General features: G+C 24.5%; 1 long non-coding RNA gene across 1 annotated transcript; it reads right to left on the reverse strand.

Moving 5' to 3' along the window:
* Positions 1-246: 246 nt before the first annotated feature.
* LOC129958725 (uncharacterized) lies at positions 247-4,587 on the reverse strand. Its single transcript, XR_008783292.1, has 2 exons — positions 4,132-4,587; positions 247-725 (listed from the first exon to the last, which is right to left on the reverse strand). It is a non-coding gene; the product is annotated as an uncharacterized LOC129958725 (long non-coding RNA).
* Positions 4,588-8,086: the final 3,499 nt, after the last annotated feature.

The following is an 8,086-nucleotide window of genomic DNA, read 5'->3' on the forward strand; positions in this document are numbered from 1 at the left end:
ATTTCATCTATTTAGCTCTCGCATTTTTTAATTACCGTGTTTATTTGTAGTCGACAAACTTCCTGATAATGGATTTCCCTCAAAATCTCACTGAAATCTTTTCTTCAAAATCTCGAGATCGATATTTTATTTATTTATTTTGACAATTACAATAATTGCTCATTGTACAATTTGCACAAATCAAATTTGAAAAAAAAAAATGTTATGAACATACTTATCCAAGAAGAGACTTGATACAAGAAGAGACAAATGATAAAATGAAACTTTATTAATCCACTGATTTTTGAAAACAAAACTAAAAAACTATCATTCGAAAGAAAAACAAACCAAAATAAAATACGCTACTTAAATACTTAACACTGCATACTGAGTATTGCAAAAAGTATACCTTAACAAATGATATAACATACTTAAATATATAAATGAGTGATGCGGATAACTTAGGAACAAATATAATTCTCAAAGCTCAATGGTGGGGAAACAGTGAAGCTATCACAGTTCACATTTAAGATAATATTTGAGCTGGTTTCAGTGACTAATAAAAAGTTCAGATAGTATAAAATGATCTCTTTCTGTATCATTATGTTGTGCCTGAGTTTGTACTTTACTTGGTGGCCTTGATTTTTCATACAACACGCAACAAGCAGATCTATCCTTCCATCGATTGCAACATTTCTCCATCACCGACATTGAACTAAAGCAAACTCCTTCCCGATATCGATTTGCTATAAAAAGATAAAAATTAAAAATGCAATAATAGAATTCTGCACAGCAATGAAAAATTTTGACAAGCTCAGAATAAATTGGGGATTTTTAAAACTGTTGGGTTAACCCCATCCCCCCAAAGGAGATATACTGGGAGTATAAAATCTCAGAATAAGCATGTTGCTATTTAATTCTTCAATGTTACAAAACAGAAGTAATTTAAGAAAGACATCTTGATTTCAAGAAAGATATTATGAAGACTGTTACTGGGAGTATAAAATCTCAGAAAACGTAAGTTTCTATTTAATTCTTCACTATTAATAAATAGAAGTAATTTAAGAAAGACATTTTGATTTACAATAAATAATTTTTTAATGAATCTGAAAAATTATTATGTCTAAACATAATGACTCTTAATTATGTTTGAACAAACAAAAATTTCGTTGATTATTAACTAATACTTCATTTTTCTTTCTCTAATACATACTTAACTATTTGAGTTTGCTAAAACATTTTTCTTGCATAAATAGGGTAAATAGGGTCTTGCAACTGTTTAAAAGCAGATATGGAGTTGCAAAAAAAAGTTCACAAAGTTCTTGTATAAATCCTAAAATATTTACATTTATTCTTATTCAAATGTGTTAATCTCACTGTCACTTTTTAATTATTTTGAATGACATTTTATAAGAATGGAAACTATAATATCCCACAAGAAAGTCCTAATATTTTATTATTTTCCTTTCAATTAATTCCTTTTAATAGTATGAAAAATATTAGCTCTGCGGAAAAAATTAAAACAATTTTACAAACTACTCTAATCAATCTTAAAATATATAAAGAAAGAATATTAAATGGTTTCTTTTTCATCTTCCCAATTACTGCAATCAGATTTATTTTTTCTTCAATTTTTTATGCCAATTTATGAGTACATTACAACTTTAAGGGGAAAAGAACATATTATATATGTATATAATATACACAAAACAATGTCTTTGTGTTTTTTTATTAAACAAAAATAACATCATAACTTAATTCATATGCTCATATAAAAGACTACATATTTTCATGTAAGTGCACATTTCCACAATAATATCCAGATAAAGTAGCCTAATAGAATTTATATCTAAGAGAATACAATTTTACAAACCAAAATCCTTTCACAATTATAAAGCCAACTTTGTTTAATATGAAAATAAATTTAAACAGGTAGAAAAATATTAATTTAATTTATTTAATTCAAGTTCAAATTTTAAATTGTTCAAAATATTTTTTGTAATGAACTTTGATATTATTAAGTTTACTTATGATGAAATTACCAATCTAACCACGAAGTTACCGAAAATCAAAATGATTGCTTAACAAAAACTACAAAAAAGTTCCACAATTGAACATGAATACATTTGTTTTACAACAAATTTAAATTTAATAATATAAACCTTAGTAGGATAAACATTTGCAGAGATGCATCATCCTCTACTCAGAAAATCCAGGAAGGAGTTTAGCAATGACGAATAAGTAATTCATATTAAATTAAATGTTAACTATCCAATGTACAGTAAATATCAGTAACATTCGAGTTAATGTATATACTAGGAGTTTTTCAGATTTACTAATTATCAGAAAGTCAATACTGAAAATCTAAATTCACAACTAAGTAGTAGTTTGCAACCATTAACCATTAATTTTTTTTAAAAATAAGTGAAAGCAAACATCAGTTGGCATCTACATACTAAGTAGTATATATCTATCTTTTCTAATCATGTATTATATATATATTTATAAAAGAAGAAATAAAACAACGTAAATAATAAAATTACTGAAAAATATAAAAATCATAAAGATTTATTTTAATAACACATTTAACTTGAATACATTTAAATGGAATAGGTACAACTTAAGCATTCAAAAACAGTTTTAAAAAATTAATCACCTTTCTCATTTGTATGGCAACAATTTGGCTGAAAATTTCTCAAATGAAAGTTAACTTCTCCTCCAGTTAACAAAAATTATATTTTTAAATGGTTCTATAAAGATGCATAAAAATCACTCATGGTTAACTTGAAATATTTAAAAGGAAAGAAAAGGTAAGAAAAATAAAATACTGCAAAAATAATATATAAATGTATGCACTAAACCATGATAAAGATAAAATGCTTGTATTGCTCATTCAAAACTAATCATTAGCATTATTTTTAATTACTTCCGCTTCTCTTTGGAAGAAGTAATTAAAAAATTAAAACTGTTTTAATCAGCTTTTTGAGATTTTTTTTTTTTTAATTTTGAGAGAAAAATGTATATTTTACATAATAATTCAAAATAATGTTTTCTAAAAAGACAGTAATGTTAAAGGGATATCCAGGAATCTATAAGAATTTTGTCAACATTATTTTTTACAGCTTAATTTTGATAATGAACAATTTATCGATATTCTTTTCCAAAGTGCAAAAAATAAATAAATGGAAAAAGACATCAAAATATCCGAAATTTAAATTCTATAATGATTAATAGTTACATTTTAAAAATGGAAGTTTCATCTTGAATAACTACATTATTACATTTAATCTCAAATAAAAACACTTTAAATAAGTTAAAAAATTTATTCCATACATGTGCAGATATAGCAAAAAGTGTATGTATGCTATTAGTGAACAAATGTTTAGTACAGCAATGGATTTAAATAATTTGCCAGTAATCTTAAAATTTACATTATTCATTAAGGAAATCATATAATATAGTTAAGCAACTGCTTCATAATTTTTTTCATTTGAACCTAGCCATGAACTATTTTTTATTTAAAATAACAAAAACAAAATAAGTTAAACCCAATTTTTTTATTTTGGTAATAATTGAATATTTGTTGTAGAAGTACAGCAAGCAAATTATACAAGCCAGACAAGATTTTAATCCAAAATAGTATTTTCCACAACTTCAAAGAAACATTGTTAGAAATTCTAAAAAAATGAGTATTTTAATTAATTGAATATTTTTAGAACAAAATATTTGATTTTACAATTAATTTTAAAGTCCACAACGTATTTATTAAGATTTTCTAGTAAATTTCTATATCACATCTAAAAAAATTTTTTTAATCACGTCTAAAAATTTAAATATCACAATAAAATTCGCTTTTTAAAATCATATCAAAATATTTTTTTAATTTGTTTAATCTAAAATTTAAAAAAAAAAAGTTCTTCATATAAAAATTGCTAGCCTATTTTTATCAATCTAAATTGTACATAAATAATATTGGAAAACTCTATTGTCAATGAAAAATATATAATTTCATATTATTTACGCATTTAATTCTACCTATTAATGGCAAAAATAATCAGAATATTGCATCATTTACCATGTGCATTTTACACTGCAAAAGAAACAAGAAAAATACATACTACAGAAAAGTAACTATTCAAGGGACTGAAATACCTTTTAAACATCGCTGCATATCTAACGCCTTCGAGTAACAAGGATCAGGAGTCATTAATTCGCATAATACAGAAGCCCAGGGTACTATACCGCAACTCATTTTAGCCAATTATTCAATCTTTTCCGGGTTATGAATAATAAAGCAAAATCACGAAGATTAAGCAAAACAATAAACAAACACTATGATTTACGATTTCAGTATAAATGCGAATCAACAATCGATTTGCTATATGTTACAATCAGTTCAAAACTTATCAATTATATTTTTAAGAACGAAACCAATTCAAGCATTAACGCGCGTCCTTGTCATTTAAAAATATATGTCGGCTCGTGTATCTCCATATAACATCGACCAAGTTCTTGCATCATTAGTTTAGCGCTTTCTCTAGTATTATTGTGATGTCACATCGCATCGCTCATGAATTTGACACTCTCTAGAAATCGACCAGACCATGTCAACCTAAATGAGTACAATCACAGCGCATCTTATAAAAGCATTAGGCTGATGTGAACTGCGCTGTGATTGGACTCCTAAAGGTTGACATGAGCTTACCGATGCCTTGATTTGGTGCTTATGTTTACATTACACGATACACTTCGAGATTGACATGTTAAGCTTTGCTCTGAGTATAATATATTCTGGTTATCGTATAAGAATATTCTGGTTTCTTTTTAAATTCCTTTCTACTGAGTTTTGATAATGGCATATAATATGCTTTCTGAACAATATTTATACATTCAAGTTAATAGATAAGTATGGAAAAAAAAATTCTTCCTTGTTATGTTTATTTAGAGCGAAAACGTATTGCATACGTTTTAATTTCTTATTTACTCATGATAGTAAATATGTATCAAAAAATTGTTATATGCTTTTTTATGCAGAAGTGAAAATTTATTACATATCTCTTTATCTTTTTGTTAACTAATTATGGACTTGCAGGAATCTTACTAATCAAGGCTGATTTAACTTTCGGAGCCTTCAAAAAATATTGTCTTATAATATTCCACCTTCCATGCTTACTATTTTCATCAATCACCATGTGTTTTCTTTTAAAGACTAATACTCTTTAACTGTGTATAAATATCATTCACTTTCTTTTGCTCTGTTAGACTTTGCAGATATCCAAATTTGCCAGCCTTGATATTTCTTTCTTTTGCTTTAAATTCTTTATTCTATTGAATTTACTTTTATGTTTAATTTCATTAGGAGCAATTAACCATGTTTGTACTTTGCTAAATTAACAAAACAATTTTAGACATACTGAACACAAAATAGGTAGACCGAATTAAAAGAAATGTAGAAATTTTGTTTGAGTGAAATAATGATGCAAGAAGCAATGAAAAACTAATCAACATTTTGTATGATTCTTTCTTATGAAGTATAAGCAAAATGATATAGAAAAATCTTTTTATATGCAAGTTAATTTTTTTTATTGTGCATTTTACATTTTAAAATCAACTGAATAATCTGAACATATATTTTCTCCCCTATATTTAGATAATGCTGGAGAATTATTGGAGCAAATGTCATCAGTTGTCAGGAAATTTTTTATATCTCATTCTGAAAATATATTCTCTAAATATTTGCAGTGATATGATTGTATATATCATTTTCTTTCATTTATTAAATAATTATGAATTTCAATAATAAATAAAATACAAAAAATGATATGTTTGAAGAAAACTTTAGTTTTCAATTGTATATTAACCACATGCTAACAATTAATTGCCAAGGATCATTGCTCATAAATTCTTTCATAATTAAATCTTGACTCTATTCATCAACAGCATGCAGTTAATATCCAAATACTTAATTTATATATGTAGTTTATTCAATAATTTGTAAATAAATTAATATTTTTTTATATATTATGCAGTTTTACACTATAGTTATCATAACATTATTTTAGATTTATTTTTAAAAAAAAGGCATCTTTTATTTTTTTATGAATAATAAATATAAAAGTTATTTAAAGGCTGTTTATAACATATATAGTTATTTGTCTTATAATAAAAATGTGAATACAGATCTTGAAAATTTTAATATTAAAATTTGAAATGGTTCTCAGAAAGAAAGATTGACAATAAATGTGACTATTTTAACATATTTATCACATATATTTTGTAAATAAGATTCAGATTTATATGTAATTTTACAGTTTTTGTGTGTATAGTTTTACATGGCTAGTATGATTTTTAATAGCCAATCTAATCTTGCAAAATTTTCTATAATGATTATTATATTGTATGAGTTTAAAGAAACTTGCTAGAAACTCACCGTATGCATTGTAGGAAACATCTAGTTCATCCCTACTTATTTTACACAAATTCAAAAAAGATATTTTAGAATCAGTCAAATAAATAACTCAATTTGCTAATTGAGTTATCTTTGAGTCTTTAAAATAGCTCAGACCCAAATTTTATATGAATCTTTTCTGTTTTTAGATTAATTTTAACAATAATTATGTCTTACTTTTCAATGAATTCTAATTTTATTTTTGCATAGCATTGTGAGAAATAAAAAGCAATATTTATAATTTAGTTTTCCATTTTATTTTAAGCTGTTTTATTTATAACAATTTTTAACGATACATTATTTGCTCTTGCTTCATCGAGTGTAAAGCATTGTAATCAGGTCATTTTATAATAATTTTAATAAAAAACTTTCTTTTATTGTTAAGTTGTGATGTTATGTTTACATTTACTTTAACAGCATTTATGTACTTTTCACTGCCTTGTGGCTTTATTTATACATAATATTATTCAATCTAAAGATCAATATTTAGTTTTGTTTACCTCCAATCATTCATAACAAATTTATTTGTTATTATGTAAATTTCTTTCTAATTCAACAAAATATAATATATAATAGTTACCTGATTGACAATGATTTTATAAAAAAGTCATCTTCTATCTTTAGATTTTAAGTTACAATACTAGATTTTGAGCTACTTATTTATTTTTCATTTGGTTTCTATAATATAATTTTGTCTGTGTTTTTTCAGTGATTATATCCCTGTTTTCTATATATCTCATGTTCAAAAATGGATGCAGTATTGATGTTTGATAATATTCAACTTCAAAATATTGGATAAGAAAGTGGAAGATTTGCTAAGGAAGAAAATCCAGCTAGCATCCGTGGCAAACTAGATGATCTGTTCATCTGTGATAGCAGTTATTTGCATGCATCGCAGCTGTGATAGATCTTCTTGAATGGTTATGCCAATAAATTATTCACATGTATCTTAGTGTAATATTGATTTTCATATTATATTGAGATCTGTGATCCGCCTTCCCAAATAACTCTTTTAAAAAATTTTAAATAGTAGCATGATTATTAATACTTTTATGTGTATATTCAGTTTTGATATATTTACAATAGACAATTGAAATGCTATTATTTCATTCTTTAAAACTAAATAAAAAAATGTCATGTATGTAAATATTTTGAGCTACACCTGCAAAATTGTTAACTTTTTTTAAAATTTTTCTATTTTTAAATTGAGGTTATTTAATTTCTATTATATGGATTTTAAATGTATTTTTATTTCTTATATAAATTGATATTAATAGAATAAATGCCATAATTCTGAGATGATTATAAATGCATTTTAACATTGAGTACAAAGAAAACGAATTAGAATATGAAATAATTATTCTTATTTATTAGTTAATGAATATTAATTATTCTAGATAATTATTAATAATAAAATTAATATGATTTTGTAAAATTACTAATCAATATTTCGCTTTAATATTTAACTTAGCAAAAATTATAAGAAACACACAATTGAAATGCCTACAATAAGAAATTCATTTAATTCTATTTTTTAAAATTATTAAATATGTATTTTAATATGAAATTATTTTTAATGCATTCTGGAAATTGGGACTCAAAAAATCTGTACTACTGTTTTTTTTTATTTTTATTATTAAATAGAATTCACAATGAGAA

Source organism: Argiope bruennichi, chromosome X1 (assembly GCF_947563725.1).
Source record: "Argiope bruennichi chromosome X1, qqArgBrue1.1, whole genome shotgun sequence".
Classification (NCBI taxonomy): Eukaryota; Metazoa; Arthropoda; class Arachnida; order Araneae; family Araneidae; genus Argiope; species Argiope bruennichi.